This window comes from Thamnophis sirtalis, unplaced genomic scaffold (genome assembly GCF_051295495.1).
Source record: "Thamnophis sirtalis isolate CommonGarterSnake01/CBP01778 unplaced genomic scaffold, rThaSir2_p1.2 scaffold_6, whole genome shotgun sequence".
NCBI classification, from domain to species: Eukaryota; Metazoa; Chordata; class Lepidosauria; order Squamata; family Natricidae; genus Thamnophis; species Thamnophis sirtalis.
The window spans coordinates 121,339,572-121,364,484 of NW_028261386.1; the positions used below are offsets into that span (position 1 = coordinate 121,339,572).

Here is a 24,913-nt window from a genome sequence, read left to right on the forward strand (position 1 = left end):
TCTTAGAGATAGAATTTATTTACTTATTAAATGTATACACCACACATCTCACTATCCAGCAACCCTGGGCTCTGGAATTCTGGGAATTCGTGGTTTTATTACCGTAATTTATTTTATTTTTTATTTTTATTTTGCAGAATCTTTGCTGCAAAGAACATTCTGAATTAAGAATACCCTAAATGAGTAAATTAATGTATATCATTCTTTCTATACGCCCATTGTCTTTTTATACAAAGGTTTATTATTGTACCAGTAGTAAACCCTTCAGATACTTCCAGATAAGATTTTCACCGTGCAGTTGTTCTGCTTTAGAAAAGGTAGAATTTTATCCGAGAGTAGGAATTCCAGATGTAGAGATTCAGTTTCCATCTGAAATGGCTCTGTTTTTCTTTATATCTATCGTGTATTTTTTTTTAAATATTGAAAAGAATTGTGAGGGTTAACATATGCATATAGTTACTTAAAGATATGATATGACAATTTCTTTGGAAACCTGTTTACATTTTGCAAGAAAAAAATATTGTTGAGATAATTTAGAAATGAATCCCACCGTTACCTTGTTATAATAATTTCAGTATAGTACCAGATATTCCTTGTTATGCTTTCTGGTTCCTATTTCCCTAAGAGGGACGGATAGATGGTGTCAGCACCTCTTCATTGAGTAATTAGGAAAGAAGACCACGAGACTCCATAGGTAGAAATCAAGTGTACTTTTACTAATTATAAATGATTAGAGGCGTAGCAAAGCGAAGACTGATTATTTAGGCGCGAAAGCGATTGATATATAAAATAACCCATTCCCCACCCCTTGGCATCCCAGTTACAGTCCAATCATAATTCTCCTAAGTGTCAGGTGTGAGATAACTTCGAAAGGCATCACCAAGATGGAATGTCGGTGCCGTTAGCCTTGGCGGGAACCTCCTCCGCATGCGTAGTCCGACAGGCAGCAGAACTCCAGAATCTTCCTCCAGCACAATTAGTATCCCCTCCCAAATACCATGCCCTCCCGCCCCGTTTCATGGCAGCCGAAGCAGCAGCAAAGCAGAGGCTGACAGATGGTGCCTTCATGCATTTTCACTTGATTAGGTGGATGCCTAGTGTTGCTTAAGAATATCAGCGTCTTAACATCTTCCTCTGGAACAATCTGATTTCAGAATTAAGATGATTAAAACATGGTGTTTAACGATAGGGTCAGGTTAAGAACAGTTTGCAGCCATCATATTTCCTTCACACTTTTCACATTATCTTACTCATTGGGACACAAGTTTCCTGTGTTGCTCCACAGGAAACTTTGCAGAAATTAGGCCCTAACCACTTACCCATTTCTGATTGTTTGCAACAGTGAAAGGAATTATGCCTGAATAAAGGCAGGACATGATCTAACTAAAGCCTCACATCAATGTTTCATTCAGGGAGGTTGATAGTGCTATCTTATGCATGTATATACTCTGCAGTAAATTCTATGGAATTCAGGGAGTGGGTACAGACTAAACTGTGTGTTTAACCATCCTACGTGAAGTAAGTGGGATATGATTGAAATTATAGCAAGGTTGCTGTGTTTTTGGGCAACAATATTGGAAATTGGGTCGTGTAAACCAGTGTTTTTCAACCACTGTGCCGCAGCACACTAGTGTGCCGTGACATAGTATAAGGTGTGCCGTGGGAGAATTACTTTATATATAGTCAATATAGGGACAGAGTTAAATTTCTTTAACATTTTCTAATGGTGGTGTGCCTCGTGATTTTTTTCATGAAAAAAGTGTGCCTTTGCACAAAAAAGGTTGAAAAACACTGGTGTAAACCACTGCCTTACATGCTATCATACTCCCTGCTCCCACCCATTTATTGCATTCATATTTCTGAAGGAGAGAAAAAGAGAATGCTGTTGTTGACTACAACTCTAAACATTATTGGATTGGATTGGATTGGATTGGATTTATTTCATTTATATGCCACCCTTTTCCCCGAAGGGGACTCAGGGCGGCTCACAATTCAATCAGGGAGAGAGGTACAGACAGGGGATAAAAAGACAAACATAACAGTACACAATTTAAAAACACACAACAACCATACCATTCGAGGAGGGGGGCAGAAGCTCTTTAGCCCCAGGCCTGTCGGAATAGCCAGGTTTTAAGGGCTTTGCGGAAGGCCTGGAGGGTGGTGAGGGTTCGAATCTCCATGGGGAGTTCGTTCCAGAGGGTCGGAGCAGCCACAGAGAAGGCTCTCCTCCGGGTAGTCGCCAGTCGACATTGGCCGATTATTATTTGGAGTAAATACTGCTGAACTCAGAAGATACTTATTTTATTTATTTGTTTGTTTATTAAAATTTTTGTTCCACCCATCTACCCTACAAGATGGATTTTGGAGATGATATATATCTCTGCACTGCCTTGATGCATCACTTGAGAAAGATGGTAATAGTCTGTGATAGCTAAGCCAATCAACATAAGGAATGGTCTGATTGATTTTGATATAAACTGCTAATTAACTTGGGTTTTGAAACATTTCTGTTTCTAAGCAAGAAAACAGCTACATGCATAGAAGGAATTCTATTATCGAGAGCCATTTGAAGGCTAGTCTTCCTTTAGCCCCTGAGAATGTTATCCTTGCATGGCTGCATTGCTTCTGAACAATTCAGTTCGGTAAGCGGATGTCAAGATACCAATGTCATAACCAGGGTGTACGTATTTATAGATTAGGAATAAGAATAGTGAATGAGTTCCAAAAGTAAGCATGGAATCAGGGTGATTCTTTTCAGATAATCCCAATTATCTGATCTTGAAACAGGAGAGGGGAAGCTGTGGAGATCTTGCTATCGGAGAGTCATGTATATAATCTCTGTCATTTAGTTTTAGTGGGTTTGATACAGTAGGGGGTTTCAAAAAAATTTAGAACCTCTTTTGTAGGTGTGGCCTGCTTTGTGGGAGTGGCTTGCCATCAATGTGACTGAGTGGGAGTGACTTGGTAGCCATGTGACTGGGTGGACGTAGCCAACTTGTAAAATGTGGTGAAACTCACTTAACAACACTCTTGCTTAGCAAATAAAATGTTGGCTCAGTAACTCTGGCATTTGAAGCACGCAAGTCTTAAAGCTGTCAAGTTACAAGACCCTTGCACCCCCAACCCTTTAGAAAAAAAAACCCCAGGGGTGTTCAAACTTGAGAGCTTTAAGACTTGTGGACTTCAACTCCCAGAATTCCTTCTCCAGTCATGTTGGCTCGGAACTCTGGCATTGAAGCACTCAAGTCTTAAAGCTGTCAAGTTACAAGACCCTTTTCACCCCTAACCCTTTAGAAAAAAAACTCCCAGGGGTGTTCAAACTTGACAGCTTTAAGGCATGTGGACTTCAATTCCCAGAATTCCTCCTCTTGCTCTGCATCTTGATGATGTGCGGACGGGCAGGGGGAGGAACCGGCTCTAAACGGCACTGTAGATTTGTGGAACCTCTTCTATAGAAGAGGTGAGAACTGGCAGGAACCCATCCCTGGTTTGATATCAATGCAAATGGGTTCCAGCAATTTATGGAGAGCCACACATTTCCCAGTCTGGTTTGTAGTACTATTCCTTTGCACATCAGGCAGCATATTTAGAGTGACCTTAACTTTTATTTATCAATTGTAGAACATGATAGTATCAACTGACTTTTTCCGGTCCTCAAAAAGCTAAGCAGAAATATACTAGGCTAGTCCTTGGATGAGAGAGCAGCATGGAAGTGGGACAGGGAAGTTAAGAACTTGCCTTTGGACATAATGTACAGAGACAACAAACAATTTACTGCCACTGATCTCATTCCAGCTATATCTAAAACATCAATCCCCAAAGTATTTACTCAGAAGGGCCCATAAAAGGTCTCTGCTCCAGAATAAGACAGCGGTGTCTTGCAGCCTGTTGAATATGGTGAAGAGGCCAAGCAGAACAGTATGTGGCCAGAGCTGCTTCTTTATTCCACCGGAGGATGGAAGTAACATTCTCTTTCCAAAAGATAAAGAAAAACGAATGCGATTTCAGATTGGATAAGGATTAGAAGGCCTCTAGTCTTTAGCCTAGCTGTACCTTTTCAGGAGACCTTTCCAGGCAGAAGGGACTATTAGGGCTGCTCTATAGACAATGGTCTGAGACAGTGGTGGGTTTCAAATTTTTTTAGAACCTCTTCTGTAGGTGTGGCCTGCTTTGTGGGAGTGGCTTGCTGGCCATGTGACTGGGTGGGAGTGGCTTGGCAGTCATGTGAATGGATGGGTTTGGCCAACTTGTAAAATGTGGTGAAACTCACTTAACAACGCTCTTGCTTAGCAACCAAAATGTTGGCTCAGAAACTCTGGCATTTGAAGCATGCAAGTCTTAAAGCTGTCAAGTTGCACCCCTAACCCTTTATAAAAAATACCCCAGGGGTATTCAAACTTGAGAGCTTTAAAGACTTGTGGACTTCAACTCCCAGAATTCCTCCTCTCGCTCTTCATCTTAATGATGTCCGGAAGGGTGGTGAGAGGGAGGTGGAACCGGTTCTAAACGGCACTGTAGATTTGTGGAACCTCTTCTATAGAAGAGGTTAGAACTGGCAGGAACCAACCCCTGGTCTGAGATCAGCAACAGGGAGTAAAGAATCCTGTAGCCCCTGAGGAGGCCATAAAGTCCTTGTTCGTTCACTGGGCCCTGGAGTTTTGTGGTATGCTACAACTGCTGTAATTTTTGCAACTCTTGATTATGGTTTGCTACTTGCTTTTTATTTATTGTTGTATTGTGGTTTTAACTTGTCCTGTACAGAATCTTGAGTTTTACAGTTAGGTGATCTTACAAATCCAATCGAACAATCCATCTATCAACAGACAGAAATGCTGCACAGAAGACTTGGAATCAAGGAACCACAGTGCAAGTTCTGGCCAAAACCAGAATATAACTAAAGAACAATCATGATGCAGGCTGAAGAGGCCACCTGAAGTCAGAATCAAAAGAACAGCAGCACACCAGACATATTGACCTGGTGTAAATAGCAAGGACAGAAATCCATTTCATAATCCAGACGTATACTCTAGCGCAGTGTTTCTCAACCTTGGCAACTTGAAGATGTCTGGACTTCAAGTTCCAGAATTCCCCAGCCAGCGAATGCATTCGCTGGCTGGGGAATTCTGGAACTTGAAGTCCAGACATCTTCAAGTTGCCAAGGTTGAGAAACACTGCTCTAGCGTGACCCGACAAATGTGCGCACGTCAAAAGCGCACTGACGAAACCACGGCGAAAAAAACCGCAACGTCATACACACGTTCACAACAACGCGCCCACAAAACCGCACCCACAAAAGCGCGATTTCACTTAAGGTAAGGGTTAGGTTCAGGGTTCTGTTTAGGGTTCTGTTTAGTGTTAGGTTTAGGGTTAGGTTTAGGGTTAGGATTAGGGTTAGGTTTAGGGTTAGCCTTAGGCTTAGACTTAGGTTTAGGGTTACGGTTATTCGGTTGTTATTACTTGTTCGTTGAAGGTGCGCTTTTGTTGGCGCGCTGTTGTCGGCGCGCTTCTGCGCTCATTTGTCGGCGCGATTTCAAACTCGCAGTTTTCTCACCGCGGTTTCGTTGGCGTGCTTTTGTCGAGGGCGCATTTGTCGGTGATACTCTAGTATTCCACTCAGGCAGCTTACTTATAACCCTCCAGATTCTTTTAATAAAAAAACAAAACACAATAAAATAGAAGGCTGGCAAATTGCAAAACAAAACATTAGCCTCTATGTCTTTGGACGCTACAAAAATTTATCTGAGATGGTAGATAACATCCTGTGGCACTTATCTGCTATCTGGTAACTGCGTATTTTGTGATAGGCCATGCCCATTGTGGCAGCCATTTTGTGAAATCCCCCACTACATGCTCTCAAAATTCCTTATGTGTTCCCAGTTCAACATATCTATCTTCATGTCTTCTGTCTAAGTAAATCTTGCAATTTGCACTTGAGTCATTAGTTTGGTGGCCACATAGATATGCGAAAATTTTCAATTTGAGTCTTAGCCATCAGCAAAATCAGTGAAGCCTATATTTTTCCTCAAAACATACTGTCCTAAGAATGTTCTTTTGAACAGATAAAAAAACCAAATGTACTTCCTTGTAAGGAGGAAGTCAGAAGTCATTCATCCAGAAACAATATCCACCATGGCCTCAGTCCAATTATGTTGATTCTTTTTCAATTGGCTTCTAAAGACTTAAAAACTGAGCATGTTAGCAAATATATCATTCTGCTTTTGTTCACTTTCACGAATTGCCAGCTTTTATTGATATATTTTCTTCTTAGTCTTCTAGTAATAAAAGCACAGAATGTTTGTCATTATATTTTATTCTTTTTACATATTCTAGGAAGCTCCAGTTTGGTCAAAGAAATAGAGCTGAGTATCTGGGAGTAATTAAGTTTTCCCCTGCAATATGTTTTAGATTCAATTCGACCTTTTTATCTGTAGTTACACAAACCACAACAGTTTTTCTCACCATGGGATTACCACGATTTCCGGATGTGATTTAGGCTTGAAAATTGGATAGGCATGTTAAAGATATTCTGGATTCACACATTATGCCATGTTATTAGTCAGTTTGTTTGGCTTTCACCAATCTAAATGCTGCCCAGATGGAGATGTATCCCAGAATTGTAATTCATCGCTATGCTGACCGGGAATTCTGGAAGTGAGTGTTCACCAATCTGGAGGGCAACCAGGTTAGGAAAAAATTGTATATTAATATAATGCGCAATGCCAGTCAATTGTGATTACATTAAACTACAGTTGTTTTAATTCTGATGCTGAGGGTTATAAGCCATTCAGCACACATTTGCCTTTAGTAAACTAAGATAATGTCCTGTTGTTCCACATAATCATTAATCCCAGATTGAAGGCAAATCAAATCAATTGTTCCTGTTAAGATTTCTACTTTTTCTTGAATTGACTTTGACCCACTTCTCACCTATAATGTGAAAACAAATCAACGATTGAAGCTGATTCACAGATTAGTTTTTCATAGAAGCTGTTTAAGATTGGTTTGTCATAGTAGCTGATTATGTAAATGATCTGCTAAAATGCCAAGCTACCTCACAGATGCCTGGTTAACATGTAATGCACCAATTTTATTTGCTTCATAACAGGCAAATTTATTTAAACATGCTCTTTATGTGTCACATTTTCTCCTAGTAAATACCACTGACCTTTCAAAGATAATTCTCTTTTCTGATTTTTTTTTTTGTTTACATTTCAATTAAAGTAGGAATAAATATGACAATGACTAAATGGATGGTTTTTCCTTTTTGGAATATTGAACAAAATCCAGTCATTTGTTTTGTTGATTAAAGTGCAAGTCAGAAAAGGAATTATTTCTTATCCTTAATCATCCAACTCCAACTCTCGAAATCCGCAGACTAGATTTTGGCAGCACAGAATTGGGAGAGAAAGTAATATTGATCAAATAACTTGAATGTCAAATGATGTTGCCTATGGGGGAAATGGTCAACTAATGGTCGTTAGAGATGCATGCAACCTTCAAGCTCCTTTTTATGGGAATTTTAGATCCCCTCTTGACCACATCTCTGAGTTTGAATGCTGAAAATTGGTATCCAAGTTTTCTGCTAATTGGAAAGAAGAAATACAGGGAAAATACAATATAAGCCCTAACATATTTAGGTAAAGGTAAAGGTCCCCCTCGCACATATGTTCTAGTCATTCCCGACTCTAGGGGGTAGTGCTCATCTCCATTTCAAAGCCGAAGAGCCAGCGCTGTCCGAAGACATCTCTGTGGTCACGTGGCCAGCATGACTAAACACCAAAGGTGTACGGAACGCGCTTACCTTCCTATCAAAGTGGTCCCTATTTTTCTACTTGCATTTTTACATGCTTTCGAACTGCTAGATTGGCAAAAGCTAAGACAAGTAATGGGAGCGCACTCTGTTATGTGGCGCTAGGGATTCGAACTGCCAAACTGCCGAACTGCCGACCTTTCTGATCAACAAGCTCAGTGTCTTAGCCACTGAGCCACCGCATCCCAAGGTGGCGCAGTGGTTAAATGCAGCACTGCAGGCTACTTCAGCTGGCTGCAGTTCTGCAGTTCGGCTTTTCAAATCTCACCGGCTCATGGTTGACTCAGCCTTCCATCCTTCCGAGGTGGGTAAAATGAGAACCCGGATTGTTGTTGGGGGCAATATGCTGACTCTGTAAACCGCTTAGAGAGGGCTGAAAGCCCTATGAAGCGGTATATAAGTCTAACTGCTATTGCTATTGCTATCCCTATCTAAAATATTTACCTTGCTGCTAATCCACAAGATCCCAGGAACATTCCAGATCTGCCATCTGTATTATTATTATTTTTTCCTACAACACTCCAGATTTTCCAGCCTGAAAAGTTGTGCCTACAAACAGGGCCCTGCTCTTATGTCTCATTCTCTCCTCGGCTCCATAGTAACTCTCCATCCATGCCGATTGTTTATAGCCACAGGAAAATAATGCTTAGGGAGGGTGAGAAACGCTTCCTTTGCCTATGCTGAGGTGAGCCACTGAACAACACAACTCCATATCCACTGATAGCTCGGCAGCTGAGGAGCTAGGCAGAGCCTGCTCCAAACTTCTCAGCTGTTGACAGGCTCGACTTGCTGAGAACACTGGATAAATATAGCACCAGCGAGCTCAGCTCCACAAAGTCATTGCTCTGAGCAGCCTGCGAGGAGCCCAGGAGAGGGGAAATGCAATCTCAGAACTTCACTGCCAAAGCTTAGCTCCCACAGAGCAACAGTTGTGGGTGGGGGCAAACAACCAGGAGAAAAAAAAGTCTTTCTAACAAAAGCCTGGGTGAAACCTAAGAGAGCATTTGTAGCTCCTCTTTCTTCTGACCGGTATCTCTCAGAACAGGAACTACGTTCCTCTTCGGCTCTCTGTTTCTCTGTTTCCTGCATGACTTCAGTCCCTGGTAGATGCAGAAAGAGGAGAAAGATTAAAATTTGCCCAGTACTATTCTGGGCCTGGATACTTTTCAATCTTGGTCATGTAAGCTACGTTTCTGAGGTCTTCCAGGAACATACATCCTTCTACAGAACTGGCATCTAAGTGCTTGTTTGCAACTGGCAGGTAAGAACTGATATTCTACCCACCCCAATGATTGGTATGTTTGTTTTCTTGCTTTGAAATGGCTCCCTAGTTCTTTTTACACCCCTGTCCTGACTCCAATCTGTTTTGCCTTCTGTTCTTAAATGTTCTGTCTAGTTTGAAAAGTTGAGAAAAGAGAAAGAGAGAGAGAGAGAGGACAGGCTTTCTTTAGCTTTTAGCAATATAGAGAAATCACCTTCGCTGAACTTGCTCGGCTAAGGGCAACAATCTAAAAACAGAACTGAAGACATAATGACAGGAGATAGGAGACAAAAACAAGAAGATGAGAATAAGTGATACATGGCTGCATGCTGTCAGAAGGGATCTTAATGTCCCTCCCTCCACAGAACTCACAGGGACACATACAGATGGGATTCACTCTTTCCCCCCTTTTAACTATCTTTTTGAAAGCATCCACATAGTTAGGAAACCTAGGAATGAAATCAGTAATAGGGATGCAGAATTCCTCTGACTTAATCCTGTGCCTTGTTTCTTATTTCTTTTCTTTTTTTTCTTTTCGTTTGTGCTTTAGTAGAATTAACTACGTTTTATTTTGCCTCTCTGATGGTTGCCTCACCAGATTTAAAAAAAAATAATCTCTATCACATTAAATTACCATCCGAATGTTTATCATGCATGCCAATCCAGGAGCCTGCTCCCTTGGAACTCACAGACAAGATTATTCTGAGATAAAGCAATGACAACCAATATTTGTAAAACTTAAATATATCTTCATGGAAAGATTACAGTTCATCCTTCCCTGACCTTCTTCTCTTCCCCCTGTTAGTCCTCCCATCCTATTTGTGAGTGTCTTGGAAATATTCCTATCAAAAGGCATTTATCTGCAAGTAATTTACACACAACGCTATAAAATCCAGTAGAAGAGTGATAGATAGGAAACCTTGCATGCTTTTATAAAATGACTCGGGGAAACATTAGTAAGGCCGGGCCAGCAAGCATCTCAAATGAAATAAATAAAATAAATAGTGATTAGACTTTTAGTTTAGACTTGAATCAAAAAGTAGTTATGGCAACAAATGCATAAATAAAAGCAACTGCAATACATAATTTATTGGAGAAAAAGGCTTGCAAAGAGGCATACTAAATCTGATGACAAAAAGTATTCCAATGGAATGCCAGCATGATATGTTAGTGTTACAAGAATGCAATCGCTATGTCTTCTTTCATATTTCTAGTTCTGATCAGTGCCAAAACGGGGAAATGGGAATGTATTGCTTTCATTCGGTATTTAAAAAAAAATAGGCCTATCAAGCTGGATTATAGAGTAACTAACAGTATACTTCTTTAATTTCTATTTTTTTAAAAAAAACGATCCCAACCCAATATTATTATCTGATTACTTTGAAGTAAGGTCAATGGAACACAAGGAAATCAGCCTCTGGGTAGATTGGCAAAAGGTATTTGACAAGTACAAATGTGATTATGTCACTAAGCTGCTATCAAACTGCTTTCTTTGATATTAGTAACTAATTAACTTGACATAACTGCTGACATAGAAATGGAAAATATTATATTGCATCTCAAGAATGATATAGAGAAAAATATGTTCTAGAAATTTATGAATTGCCTATTTAGAATCAGTACCATCTTCTAGGGCAGTGTTTCTCAACCTTGGCGACTTTAAGTCCTGTGGAGTTCAACTGCCAGAATCCCCCAGCCATCCGAATGTTTATTATGCATACCAATCCAGCTGTGCTGGATGGGGGATTCTGGGAGTTGAAGTCCACAGGACTTAAAGTCGCCAAGGTTGAGAAACACTGTTCTAGGGATTTTGGATTTCTGGTATTTTCAATCCGTTTTGGGGGATACATCATTTTGCAAACTGCCCCTGTTCCAAAGAAGAATCAATGCAAATACAGAACTCTTGTTCATTCAGTGGAGTTAGTAATGAAATATATAAATATATTATTTACAGTCGCCAGTACATCACTGACAAACCACCACAATATCACTTTCTTCTTAATAAGGATGAGAATTAAAGATTTCATAATGTCTGATGGAGAAAAGACTGGCTGCAACAAATAGAAAATTGAATAAAAAACAGAAAGGCTTTAATTTGATTGTTCCATGCTATTTTTAATGCTGAATGCTGCCCAGAGTTGTTATGGAGTCAAGCTAATGATAGATAGATAGATAGATAGATAGATAGATAGATAGATAGATAGATAGATAGATAGATAGATAGATAGATGATAGATAGATAGATAGATGATAGATAGATGGATGATAGATAGATAGATAGATAGATAGATAGAAAGAAAGAAAGAAAGAAAGAAAGAAAGAAGATGGATAGATGGATGGATAGATGATAGAGAGAGAGAGAGAAAGAAAGAGAGACTGACCGACCAACCAACTGACTGACTGACTTTTTTTATAGTTTGAGGCGCTAAAATAAAATAATTCCATTATTTTACTATAAGCCCCAGAGGAAAAAAACAAAATTTTGTGGAGTCAATTTATTTATGGGAATATTATTTCTTATTTTACCACTATTGGCTTAATATTTATTGACATTTTGAATGACTTCTTAATATTTTTCTAGACACACATTTGAAGATATTTTTCCAACTAGGCAGCTTAGGAATCTTTGTGAAGAGAACATTTGTCATGTGTAATAAACAAATATTATAATTTTGTGGTCATGTGCTTAGCCTTATTCAAGAGTTATGCTAAAATACAATACATACACATGAGATAACCAGGTCTGTCAGAACCAGCCCATAGTATTTTGGCACCTAAAGCAGGAAGCTCAAATGATGCTCATACCTCTTTCCCCTTGGCCCACAGCAATGAAGTTACTGGATTCTGCCTTCTCCTATCCATGTCTTCTCATGGTATTAGCCTGGTATCTACATCAATAAGAGAGAATTAAATATTTTAAATATTTCTTCAATCATTGTAATCATTTCAACACATGAAACCTTTCTTGCCTGCATAGTAAACATTTATGTATCTACTTGAATAATCAAAATGGCGCTTTCTGGGTTTCCTGACTCTAAAAGTCTTAAATGATTTCTGAGGGCCCAGAGTCTGGTCTAGTTTTTAATCCAGTGAAATGCTGATGAAGCCAACCAGCCTCTTCTGAGTGCTTGTGAATCACAGATACATTTTTCATTTCATCTGAAAAGATGCATCTCCGCTAATATGGGTTATGGGAAGCATAAAAAGTATTCAACAAAAGCATGTGTGGAAATAGGTGCTCATCTTATGTGTTTATGTATTCCAGACCAAACCTTTAAGTTGATACTGCTGAATGTCAGGGCTGCTTCACTCAGTAACCAAGAAAGAAACCACTCAACTCCATTTTGCAGAATTAAGAGTACTTTTACTGGTTATGGGTAGATAGTAGCTAGGCAAAGCAAGATCTGAGGCAAAAGCGTGCGTTATCATAGATATCAATACATGCCCCATTCCCCTCCCCTTGGTAACCCCAACCCATAGTCCAATCGAAACATTCCACAGGTGTCATGTGGGAGACATCTTCAAAAATCATCATCAGGTTGGTATGTCGGATAGTTGGCCTTGGCGGCAACTCCTCTCTCTGCAGTATGCGCAGTAGATGGTGAGAACAATAGCAATAGCAATAGCAATAGCAGTAGACTTATATACCGCTTCATAGGCCTTTCAGGCATCTCTAAGCGGTTTACAGAGAGTCAGCATATTGCCCCCAACAATCTGGGTCCTCATTTTACCCACCTCGGAAGGATGGAAGGCTGAGTCAACCCTGAGCCGGTGGGATTTGAACCGCTGAACTGCTGATCTACCAGTAGCCTGCAGTGCTGCATTTAACCACTGCGCCACCTTGGCTCTCCCTTTTTACAGTCACTCCTGTGCTGACACTTCCCTCACCCAAATACCATGCCCACCCCCTCCCCGTTTCAATGGCAGCCGAAAAGCAAGCAGCAAAACAGAGGCTGACACTGAAATATATCTTTAAAAAAATTTCAGCTCATTACCTAAACTATTTGCATCAATATTGTGCGTGCCATCATATATCCACAGTGTCTCTGGCACCCTGCATTGTTAGGATACAGGGAGAACTTTGAAATATCATATATTTTTGCAAAAAATTCCATCTCAAATATTTTCTCAAATATTTTTCTACAGAAAAATAGAAGGTATAATATTACAGAATTCATTGCTGATGAAAGAATTCATCTCTCAATTAGAGTTTAGGGTCTCTTTTGGGATTGTTCCCTGCCCAGTGAAATGTCTTCTGTGATGATTCTTTTCTTCTTGAATGGCTGGTAAAATAATTTTGCCGTGACTCTCTTCTTCTAACTTCTAACTGCGCATTCTTCAGATTTTTTTTTTCCAAATCCTACATCTGATTAGTAAGGTTGCAGGGATAATTGCTTTCTATTACTCCAGGTACATCAAGGTCAACATTTTGGACTTCCCGGTTTATAATATTTATTTCAAACAATGTCATGTTGCCACCCTAGCCAGATGTTTGCTTCTGGTGATTTCATTTCCCACGGTCACTACTTCCCGTCAAAGCATTATCCTCAATAATGGCAATTATTACATAATTTATCTTCTCAAGCTTGGTAGGCTTTACTGTACCCATTCAACTTTCCTATCATGTTATTGCAGAGAAAGTCATTTGTGTTTTGAAATACTTTTAAAAAAACCAGCAGCCTCATAGAAGTTGATGAAGCAACAGTGAACAAAAAAGCTTGAAGATTTAGTTTTCTGGCCAGCCTGCTACATTCTTCTAGCCTTTTTGTTTTACCCATTATTATAAGTTAAAATATTGTGTCAGTTACAAATCCCATGTCTTCCAGATTTTTAAACAGCTTGTTTGTCAGACTATCTCTGTAGTAGTATTCTAGAACTGTTATGTGTCACCACTGGAGTAGTTACCCTGCTATAAGATGGGCGGCCAATAAATTTGATAAATAAATAAATATTTTCGTTGGAACCTTTGTATTTCAATAAACCACAGCTCAGTTGAATCAGAGTTAGTGAGTTGTATGGACATAACCACTGTCTGTTCTCCTGAAAGGAATAGTTTCTTCTACTGTATAAATAGCATCGCAGAAGGTGAAAGTTCCTATTTCATTCTTTGGAAAACCTTCATTATTATTGTTAGCTGCTCTGCAGCTATGAAGGTGAGATTTTATTTACTTTTGAGAATTCACATGGCTGCCTATCTCACCTAAAGGTCCTAGATGTCTCACTAATTTAAAAAAATAAGAATAAAAATAGGACCACCCTTCCCACTGGGCTCCAGATTGACCAAATTTTTATCCTCCTGACTTATCCCCAATCCTTGGGGAAGAACTAGGTCATTGCAACCTTCCAGAAGGTAGGAGCCTCTCAAATATTAGATGAGGGGTTATTCCAAAGGGAATAAGAAAAAGCATGTTTCTAAGATCTAACAAATGACAGAATTTATGGAAAGGGTCCTGTAACATCCCCACCAAAGGCAATCACTCAAATAACAATAGTAATAACACTTAGGCTTATATATAACTTTACAGTGCTTTACAGCCCTTTCTAAGTGGTTTACAGAAGCAGCATATTGCCCCTAACAATCTGGGTCCTCATTTTACCCACCTTGGAAGGATGAAAGGCTGAGTCAATCTTGAGCCTGGTGAGATTTGAACTGCCAAATTGCAGGCAGCCGGCAGCCAGTAGATGTAGCCTGCAGTACTGCACTCTAACCAATGCGCCACCGTGGCTGAACACCATATCCTGGCCTTTTGCTATGTAAGCCTTAAAAAGTAATAACCAGCACCTTGAATAGTACCTCAGAGCTAGGTACTATACTATCTCATGCAACAGTGGCGTAACTGACAGGAATGGTCCCTATTACCCATCTGCAGTTACCAAAACATTTGTTGGTAAGATATATAGTATCTATTCCCTCCCAGCAAGAAGACCTAAAGACAAAATCCCAGAGGCTTTGAGATCTATCAAGAATTTGAGTCAGGGTGGGTTTCTCGCCCCATTCCAACCGGTTCGGTTGGAACGGGGCCGGCGGCGTCCTCATGCACGTGCACGGTGCACGCATGCGTACTAGCGTCTGCGCGATGCTCCAGCTGCTCCTGGAGGATCGCGCAGGCGCTGTATGCGTCCTGCGCATGCGTGGAAGCGCAGAACTTGTCAAAACCAGGTAAGGACCGCGGGAGGGCGGGCGCGCCCTTCGCCGTTCCCGGAAGTTACTTACTTCCGGGTTCGCCGACCAACCGGTTCGCAGGGACCGCCACGAACCGGTTGAAACCCACCCCTGATTTGAGGCATCCATGAACATTGAAGGATCTATTTAGTATTTTTGCTTCCTGTCAACTTGTCATTCTCTCTTTTCTCCATTTTTAAAAAGTGAAAAAAAAATATTAGGTTGGATGAACTCACAAATGAAGAATTCCTTCAAATATCATATCTAGAATCCCTGCTAAATATATTAATCAGGCTATTTCTGTATAATAATACCATCATGGCATTTCTTCCATACTTCTTCTGAAAACAAAGGCCAAGCTTATTTACATCTCTTTGAAAACTTCAGGATATACGCTCATACCACAAACATGTTTAGACATTTCTAATGTCCCCTGATCCTTGAGAAACTCAGATGAAGAGCGGTAGCAACTTGCTTTCAAGGTGTCTACAGCATGTTATTTTTCCACTTGTCACTCAGTATTTTGCAATATATGCCAGACGTTAAAGAACTTCCTTTAATATTAGGATTGCTACAAGTTTCCCACATTGCTTTCTGTGGATCCCAATCCTATACTCAAATAGCTATGTGGTTTCCTAGCATTGCTCAAAGACCCTGTTCACTTTGTATCTGCCAATTGTTTGATTTTGCTAGAATTTGCCCTTTAGTTTTAAAGCTTATCCCGCAGCAAAAGTATTTCCCATAAAGTTCTGGATTCTATATAACTTTTATGAATAGACCCTAACCCTACTTCCTATCAGGGAGAACTTGCAGTGGCTATTAGAGACAGGTTAAATACTTTGAAAAAAAGACAAATTAGAATGTAATGGATAAAGTCATTCAACTTTTATGCAACAGGAATATGGAACATATAATTTGATAGTGTTTTGCATATAGAGAGAGCTAAGAGTTAGGCTATGTCTGTGGATTTCTTTAATGGAAGCTTATTCAAAACTGTAAATCTAACAATGCTCAGCAATTTTAGCATTGGACAAGGCTGGATTGAAGGAAATATGAAGAATGTTTGAGCAGTTCCAATAGCCTGGCTCAACATGCAATATTGATTCATTTATTTAAATTATATTCCACATCTTCAGCCATAAATGATTGCAGTGAGTTACAGTACTTAAAATACAAATTATAACACATAAGGATATAATAAAATTTAAAAAAATTCAAACTGGCATTTTTAAAAAATCCTAATAATTCAACCAGCAAATAAAAATGCAGTGAAAGAGATGAGTCTATTTTCCTCAGTAATAGGGAAGTGGAGAACAAGCAAATCTCCTTGAGGCCCCACAAAAGACCCTTGCCTATGTATCTGTGTGCGTGCGCATATGTGTGTGGTGGTTAGTGTTTATATAACAAGTTTCTAGAAGTCGGGAAGTTCTTCAAAAAGACTTCTGCCACTGGTTTAAGAAAGTGACCAATTGTAGAATGACAAAGGTAAAGGTAAAGTTCACCTCGCACATATGTGCTAGTCATTCCTGACTCTAGGGGGCAGTGCTCATCTCCGTTTCAAAGCCAAAGAGCCAGCGCTGTCCGAAGACATCTCTGTGGCCAGCAGGACTAAACACCAATGGTGCACAGAAGGTTCCACCACAAAACCGCGGTAGACAAAAGCGCGCTCGCCGAAAGCGCGTACGTGATGTCATCACTGCGTGACGAAAACATCGCGCTGTGAGCGGTAAATTTAAAATTAAAGCGAAAACCTTACCCTAACCCCCCCCAAACCTAACCCTAAACCTAATCCTAAACCTAACCCTTAACCTAACCCTAAACCTAACCCTAACGCTTAACGTAACCCTAAACCTAACCCTAACCCTTAACTTAACCCTAACCCTAACCCTAAACCTAACCCTTACCTTTATGTGAATCGGCTTGCTTTAATTTTATTTTAATTTCAATTTAATTTATTTTTAATTTTTTTCGTCGCGTTGCTGATGACGTCAGGTACGCGCTTTCGTCGAACGCGCTTTTGTCTACCGCGGAATGCATACCACAGAATGCTATTACCTTCCCACCAAAGGTGGCCCCTATTTTTCTACTAGCATTTTTTAACATGCTTTTTCAAACTGCTAGGTTGGCAGAAGCTGGGACAAGGGATTCGAACCACCGAACTGCCGACCTTTCTGATTGACGTCTTAGCCCACTGAGCCACCGTGTTCCTATAGAACAGTGTTTCTCAGCCTTGATGACTTTAAGTCCTGTGGACTTCAACAGCTGGCTGGGGAATTCTGGGAGTTGAAGTCCACAGGACTTAAAGTCGCCAAGGTTGAGAAACACTGTTCTATAGAATGACAAAAGTGATGCATAAATTCTTGTTCACTTAGGGCTGCAAAGGCCAATGCCGGCATATTAAATTGGTCTCATTAGTGCAGAGCTTTCGTTATCTTGCACCAATGGCCATCCTGCCTGCCACATTTTAAACCAAATGAAGTTTCCATACCATATAAAGCATGGAACAATAGTCAAGATGGGATGCTACCGAGGCTGAGATAACTGTCGCTGAGCCTGATTGACTGGGGAGGCTACAGTGTTTTCCACTGATGCTAACTGTTGTTTAAATCGGCTTAGGAAAAACTGGAAAGGGTTCTTGTTGTTGTTTTTAAAGGAAAACTATTGTTTGTCCCTCTTCTTTATTCCATCTGACACAGATTTAAAACCTTGGAAGATAAACATGTGAGGTAATATAGCAGGAAATACAAGCCAAAAGTCAACTATCTGCGTGCTATGATTTCTAAAAATATATTAATATTTATAGCCATTGACTAACTTTCAAAACTATCTGAGCGTTACCCCCTCCAACTGGCTGATTTAATGCATTATGCAAGCTTTGGTTTACATCATCGTAGTAGGAAATAGAATTACTAAGGTTTGACAAACCCAAGGCTAAGCTTAGTTGTTGTATGAACCACACCAATAATTAGATTCAATTAGTGTTGCTGGTTTGAAACAGCCATATCTGCTGCCGTAGACCTACATCAGTGATAAAACGCAGCTTTTCCAAGAACAAGCATTCTTGCTTGCTGATAGTCAGCCACAGCTATCTCTCTCTTATTAGTTAGATGCATTTCTTGATTTGAAGAAAGCTTCAAAAAGTGTTTCATAGCCAGTTAGCTGTCAGAAATTATCTAAGAATGTTTCTTGATTTGGACTTAGGGGAAGTTTCGTTCTCACAGGGCAAGCGTGTCTTCAGCCTCTGTTACTACCGACTTCCTATTTTGCTGCAACTCTTTCTTTAGGGTTACAGAATTGTTCCTGTTCCTGATTTTGAAATCTTAGCATGTATGCAAATCCAGGGCACGTATTACAAACCATTTGCATCTGCTTTCCTGTAGAAATCACTCTGCAGAAACGAGTTCAAAGAAGCAGATTACTATTTTACTCATTATTATTTTTACTCTTTTACTGCCAGAGGTGATGATATGTGGATAAGAAGAGCCACAACCAAGACAATGGTCTGCTAAGCGAGATTTTAGACTGGAGAGGTGGGGAAAGAATTCCAAAAGGGACCCTCCCCACTTTTCGGGAGAGTAAAAAGGAAGGGAGGGAGGAATACTTCCAGTCTTGCAAGATTATGTTAATGTAGCCTCATAATAATGAGCTAGTGCTTCTCGTGGTGCTTCTTAGATGGATCATCTCACAAGGCTAACACAAAAGACGCTGTCTTGATTTTGCACTTGTAACACAAGATAAGCAAAACGATTGGTTGATTCCATCAGTTTTACTCTCTTCAGCATGTTAAGTGATTGGAAAGAAGTCTGCCAGTTATGTAGCACACTCTCCACCCTCTTTAGGCTTCTCCTCATAGACTATTTCAGAGGTGGGTTCCTACCAGTTCGCACCTATTCGGTAGAACCGGTTCGTCAAATCTACAGAACCAGTTAGAAGAGTAGGTTTGAACAATTTTTGAAACCCACCACTGCCCTACTTCTACAAAGATACAAATAAGAGGTGTGGCCTCCTTTGTGGGAGTGGCTTGCTGCCCATGTGACCGGATGGGAGTGGCTTGCTGCCCATGTGACCGGATATGAAGATGCCGACGACACTTGTCAGAACCACCTTAAATTACCTCACACACAGCACTGGCATGCATAAGAATAGGATGTAAACTTGTTTTTTTAAAAGGCATCTTTGGTTTGCGTTAAAACAACTTCAACACACGCAATGTTCTGATTGCACCACAAACGCAGTAGTCATCCTTACCTTTCACAGAGGCACTGAATTTTATAAATATGAGCATGATAGTGTAGAATAATCATATCCAAGGACCAGTGGTGGGTTTCAAAAAATTTTGGAACCTCTTCTGTAGGTGTGGCCTGCTTTCCGGGTCCACTGGTGGAACCTCTTCTAACCGGTTCGGTAAATTTGACGAACCGGTTCTACCGAATAGGTGCGAACTGGTAGGAACCCACCTCTGAAGTAGGACAAGTCCCAATGTCAAGGATTAGGCTGGTAAGAAACAACAGATATTAATTCAGCTGTAACCGATGGGAATGAAAGATTTTAAAGCTTGAACTACTTACCACAGGAAAATGTACGTCACCTTGAGGGAATACTTCCTCACAAGAAGACTTATTTCTGAATCAATCATTTTGTTGGAGCCAGGGTGACACAGTGGTTAGAGTGCAGTACTGCAGGGTGGGTACTTGTACTGGCTGTCGGCTGCCTGCAATTTGGCAGTTCGAATCTAAGCAGGCTCAAGGCTGACTCAGCCTTCCTTTCTTCTGAGGTGGGTAAAATGAGGACCCAAATTGTTGGTGGCATTATGCTGACTCTGTAAACCATTTAGAGAGGCTATAAAGCGGTATATAAGTCTAAGTGCTACTGCTATTGTTGAAAAGGTTTGAAATTTCATGTGACTACTGTATAGTATATTCCCCATTTTGACCTCACTCTCTAATTCAGGCATGGTTTCATTGGCCATCCAAAGGGCCTCATAAGGAGATGTATTTTCTTCTGCTAATGTGATTGCTAGCTAAAAAAAATTTCTTCCACTGTATGAGAGTGTGCATATGTGTGTGTGTTTGTGGAGAAAAAAAACATGCTTTCTGGCGTGTCTGTACACATTGGAGAGTGGTGGAGAGAAATTGACTAAATGCAGAGCAATGCGTGGTAGCATAAATGGTTTTCCTTAAATGGCTAATCTTGCAGTCCTATACAGTTGACCCAAAGGAGCCAGAAATAAGTGGGTGTGAAAGTAAGGCATTTTTGTAAGTTGGAGCTGCATAGGTTTTCTTTTGAGATAGTCAGATTTTTTGGAGGAGCATTGGGATCCAGACCCTGGATATAGAGGATATAGTTCATTTCTTTTGTGGTTTTAAAAGACTGAAGTTTAAATAATGATACAAATATTCTACAAATAAGTTTAATGTGATTGCAATTTAGGTTTCAAAAGGTTGTTTCAAAGTGCCTGTATGATTCTTCCTCTGTTGTTCTTTTGGTTTCGTTCATCAATTACTTTCAAGTAATTGAAAGATGTTATGAAATAATTACAAAAGTATTTAAAGTTCTGTCCAATGTTGGAACACAATTCTTCCAAAGGCCCAGTAGTGTATAAAAGACACCGATTCCAAAAATATCAAAATCAGCATAGCCTTCTTCATTGGCTATGTTGGCTACAGGGATGGGTTGCTAATCCCGTTCCAACCGGTTCGGTTGGAAGGGGGCCGGCGGCGTCCTCGTGCATGCGCGCAGTTCACGCATGCGTCTTAGCGCCTGCATGATGCTCCAGCAGCTCGCGGAGACTCGCGCAGGTGCTGCATGTGCCATCCAGCTGCTTGTGGAGAATCGCGCAGGCACTGTATGTGCCATGCGCCTGCGTGGAAGCGCAGAAGCCTTCAAAGACCGTTAAGGAGCGCGGGCGGGCGGGTGGGCCCTTCGCCGTTCCCGGAAGTTACTTACTTCCGGGTTCGCCGACCAACCGGTTCGCGGGGACCGCCGTGAACCGGTTGAAACCCACCCCTGGTTGGCTGGAAGGGGATAGGGAGTGGTTGCTAAGGTCCTCCTTCTCTTTCCTAAGATATAGTTGCACCCCAGGTGCCACCCTGTTCCTTCTCCTTGCATGTAAAAGGCAGGTTTCTAACCCTCATGGTTTTGACAACTGTGTTGAAGCTTTGCACCGGAACAGTACAAATGCTATACAATAGGCGTGGTTTATTTGATGATATCTGTAAATGACTAGAACACACTCAGGGTATTGGCAATCCAGTAACTGTCTCTGATTTCCCTCGCTTGACATTTGGCTGCAGGGGTGGTGGTGGTGGTGAAGGCAAGCTTGATCCAAGAGGAAGTATTTTCCCACTTCCCAAATTGAAACAATGCATCCCACACTTGGTGCAGTCGCCCACTGAGATCTGCTTCTCTCCTCGCCCGTCTCCATTTCTCTCCAACCTCTCTTGGCAGAGCCATGAGTGTTTGCCATGCTCTCTGTGAAATTAGTAGATATGATCAGAGGTGAGTTCCTCCTGGTTCGGACCGGTTTGGATGAGTAGGTAGTAACTTGGCCTGCCACGGCCCTGAACTGGTTCTCTTGGCGGCGCGTGTTTTGTGCTTCTGCGCATGAGCCGAAGCATTTTTTGTACTGCGCATGTACACACACGCAGTACGTCCCTGAGTGAACCAGCAGTAGCAGCAGCTGGAACCCACCCCTGGATATGATAGTGAACGCATATTCTTCTTTCTTCTTTTGTCGTCCCATTTGGAGAGTTAACCAATAAGAGAATTTGAATTCTTGCTGGGGACTTCAAAGATGTACAGGTCATCCTCAAATTACCACTTTTCATTTAGGAACCATCTGAAGTACAATGGCATTGTACAAAAGTAACCTAGGACCATTTTTCACACTTACAACATGGTCATGGGATCGAAATTTGGATGCTTGGCAACTGGCACCTATTTATGATGATTGCCGCATCCCTAGGTTGTGTGATCAAGTTTTGCGACCTTCCAACCAGCAAAGTCAATCAGGAAGCCAGATTCACTTTACAACCTTGTGACTAACTTAACAACTGCAGTGATTCACTTAGCAATGGTAGCAAAAAGGTGATAAAACCCTCACCACCGTCCAGACCTTCCGCACAGCCCTTAAGATCTGGCTATCCCGTCAGGCCTGGGGATAAGGATTACGCCGCCCCACCCGAATGTTGAATGACTGTTGTGTTTTATTGTTATTATTTTGTTTATTCACGTATTGTGTTATATTGTCTTGCACTCCCCTTCCCATGAATTGTAAGCCGCCCTGAGTCCCCTCAGGGAAAAGGGCGGCCTATAAATAATAAACAATTCAATTCAATTGAATTCAAAAAATGGGGCAAAACTCGCTTAAGAACTGTCTCACTTCGCAACAGAAATGTTGGGCTCAATTGTGGTCGTAAGTCGAGGACTACCTGTAATGTTATTCTTGGCTATGCCCCAGGAATGGACGAGACGGAAACAGCATCTTGCTAGGAGGATGTTGTGAGTGTATCTTCTTGCCTTGATTCCTTTGGTGGGCAGACCTTAATTGGAGAGGTTGAGCTTTATGTTCCCAGACCATTTCTGCACTAGCAATTTATACAATGCTGTTTGCATAGTTAGACTTACCTCAAGAACAGGTTAAGCAGGGCTGGCCTGAAAAGCATTTGGACTGGAGATTACAGCAAATATTAGATCTGTAGACCAAACTGGCCATTTAAAGTAAATCCTGGAAAATGGCGGCTGTGATTCACTTCTGTACTGTTAGCAAGAAAACTAAGCATCATGAAGTTACTGGAATCAAGCTCGTTGATTCCAGTAACTCCATGATATCTCGACAGAGATATGACTTACAGCATTATCCATTCAAATTGTAGTGATCTAATGCTGGTTTTTATTACCCAGTTATCTCTTGCCAAAAGTTCTGATGGGGAATGTCGATGGAGGTTCTCAATCATCCAGGTGATGGTTGCCCCAACAGCTTTTTGCTGTTCAAAAAGCGACTCGACTGTCTTTCGGTTTCTTTCAGTTCTGAACCGAAAACCCTTCTTGAATGAGAAGCTAAATGTTTTCAAGAAGTCCAGTTACCTTTTGAACAACACCTTTGGGACTACTCAGGGGTGGGTTTCAACCGGTTCGCGGCGGTCCCTGCGAACCGGTTGGTCACCGAACGGCGAAGGGTGCGCCCGCCCGCCCGCGGTCCTTACCCGGTTTTGACGAGTTCTGCGCTTCCACGCATGCGCAGGACGCATACAGCGCCTGCGTGATCGTCCAGGAGCAGCTGGAGCGTCGCGCAGACGCTAGTACGCATGCGTGCACCGCATGCGTGCACGAGGATGCTGCTGGCCCCGTTCCAACCGAACCGGTTGGAATGGGGTGAGAAACCCACCCCTGGGACTACTGATGTGAAAATGGTTTTAACCAGCCACTCTCATTTTAGTATTTTCACCTAAGGCTTCCCTACTCCTCACGGAAACACACTCCGCCTAGCCCTAAATGAGTATAAGGCACGTGGTTACTCAACAGTGTATTTGTGCTTGTCCATCTTCTCCCAACTGATCTCTTTTTAGATTAAAAACTCATTGACTGGCTTAAAGGGAAATAATAATTTAGAGCCCATAAAACGGGAATGGGAATGACTTAATATCTATCTCTCAGAGGGCTGAATAAAAATATGCCCGTAACAATAGGCCTGGCGTCATGATTACTACTAGCATTTAAATCATTAGGGGGAAAAAAAATAAACTACATCCCCAGTCAAAAGCTATCCTGTACTTTTGAAGAATTTCCAATTCTCAAGGTTAAGGCCCAACCCTTCCCATTGTGTTCTGGCAAGGCATGTAACAACTGGACAAGTGGCAAAAGGGTGATTTGATTTTTCCATTCTGGAATCAGATGGATTGGAGGTGGACAATTTTACCTCAGTGCTAAGACAGACTGAAATTGGATTTAGCCATGGCATGCAATGACCCAGCAGTTAGACAGGGGCCTAAAGGAAGGATATCATTTTATTTTATTATTATTATTATTATTATTATTATTATTATTATTATTATTATTATTATTTATTTTTATTTAGTTTTGCCAAACATGTAAAAAGATGACAGGTATAAGTATAAATATAAATATGAACACAGTAAATGAGTTTAGGTTTAGGTTTATTAGATTTATATGCCGCCCTTCTCCCAAGGACTCAGGGCGGCGTACAACATTAAAAGAAAGACATAATACAAAAGTTAAAAAAAATTAAATAGAATATTCCAAACAAACCCAATTAGAATTGACAATAACATTTTTTTTTAAAAAAAATGAATTAAAATTAACAATGATCAATAATTTATTTTGTTTTGTTCAGGCCAGGCTGGCTTGCTGGAAAAGCCAACTTTTTAGGGCGCATTGGAAGGACCGGAGGTCGGGGATTATACGAAGCTCTGGAGGCAGCTCATTCCAGAGGGAAGACGCTCCCACAGAGAAGGCTCTCCCCCTGGGGGTCGCTAGCCGACACTGTCTGGCCGACGACACCCTGAGGAGGCCAACTCTGTGGGATCGCACTGGACGGTGGGAGGCTACTGGTGGCAGTAGGTGGTCTCGCAGGTACCCTGGGCCTAAGCCACGGAGTGCTTTAAAGGTCATAATTAGTACCTTGAAATGGGTATGAATAAAAGAGACAGTAGGCACACTG

At 41.1% G+C, this 24,913-nt stretch overlaps 1 protein-coding gene across 3 annotated transcripts in view; it reads left to right on the forward strand.

The window, feature by feature from the left end:
• Positions 1–8,604: 8,604 nt before the first annotated feature.
• The window catches only part of FILIP1 (filamin A interacting protein 1), a 101,748-nt gene continuing 85,439 nt past the window's right edge, over positions 8,605–24,913 (forward strand). The window contains exon 1 of one of the 3 annotated variants that reach the window (XM_087718855.1): positions 8,605–9,071. The gene's annotated coding sequence lies outside the window, so the exon portion shown is untranslated. The remainder of the gene's footprint in view (positions 9,072–24,913) is intronic. The other 2 variants (XM_087718856.1, XM_087718857.1) reach the window with 2 other exon arrangements.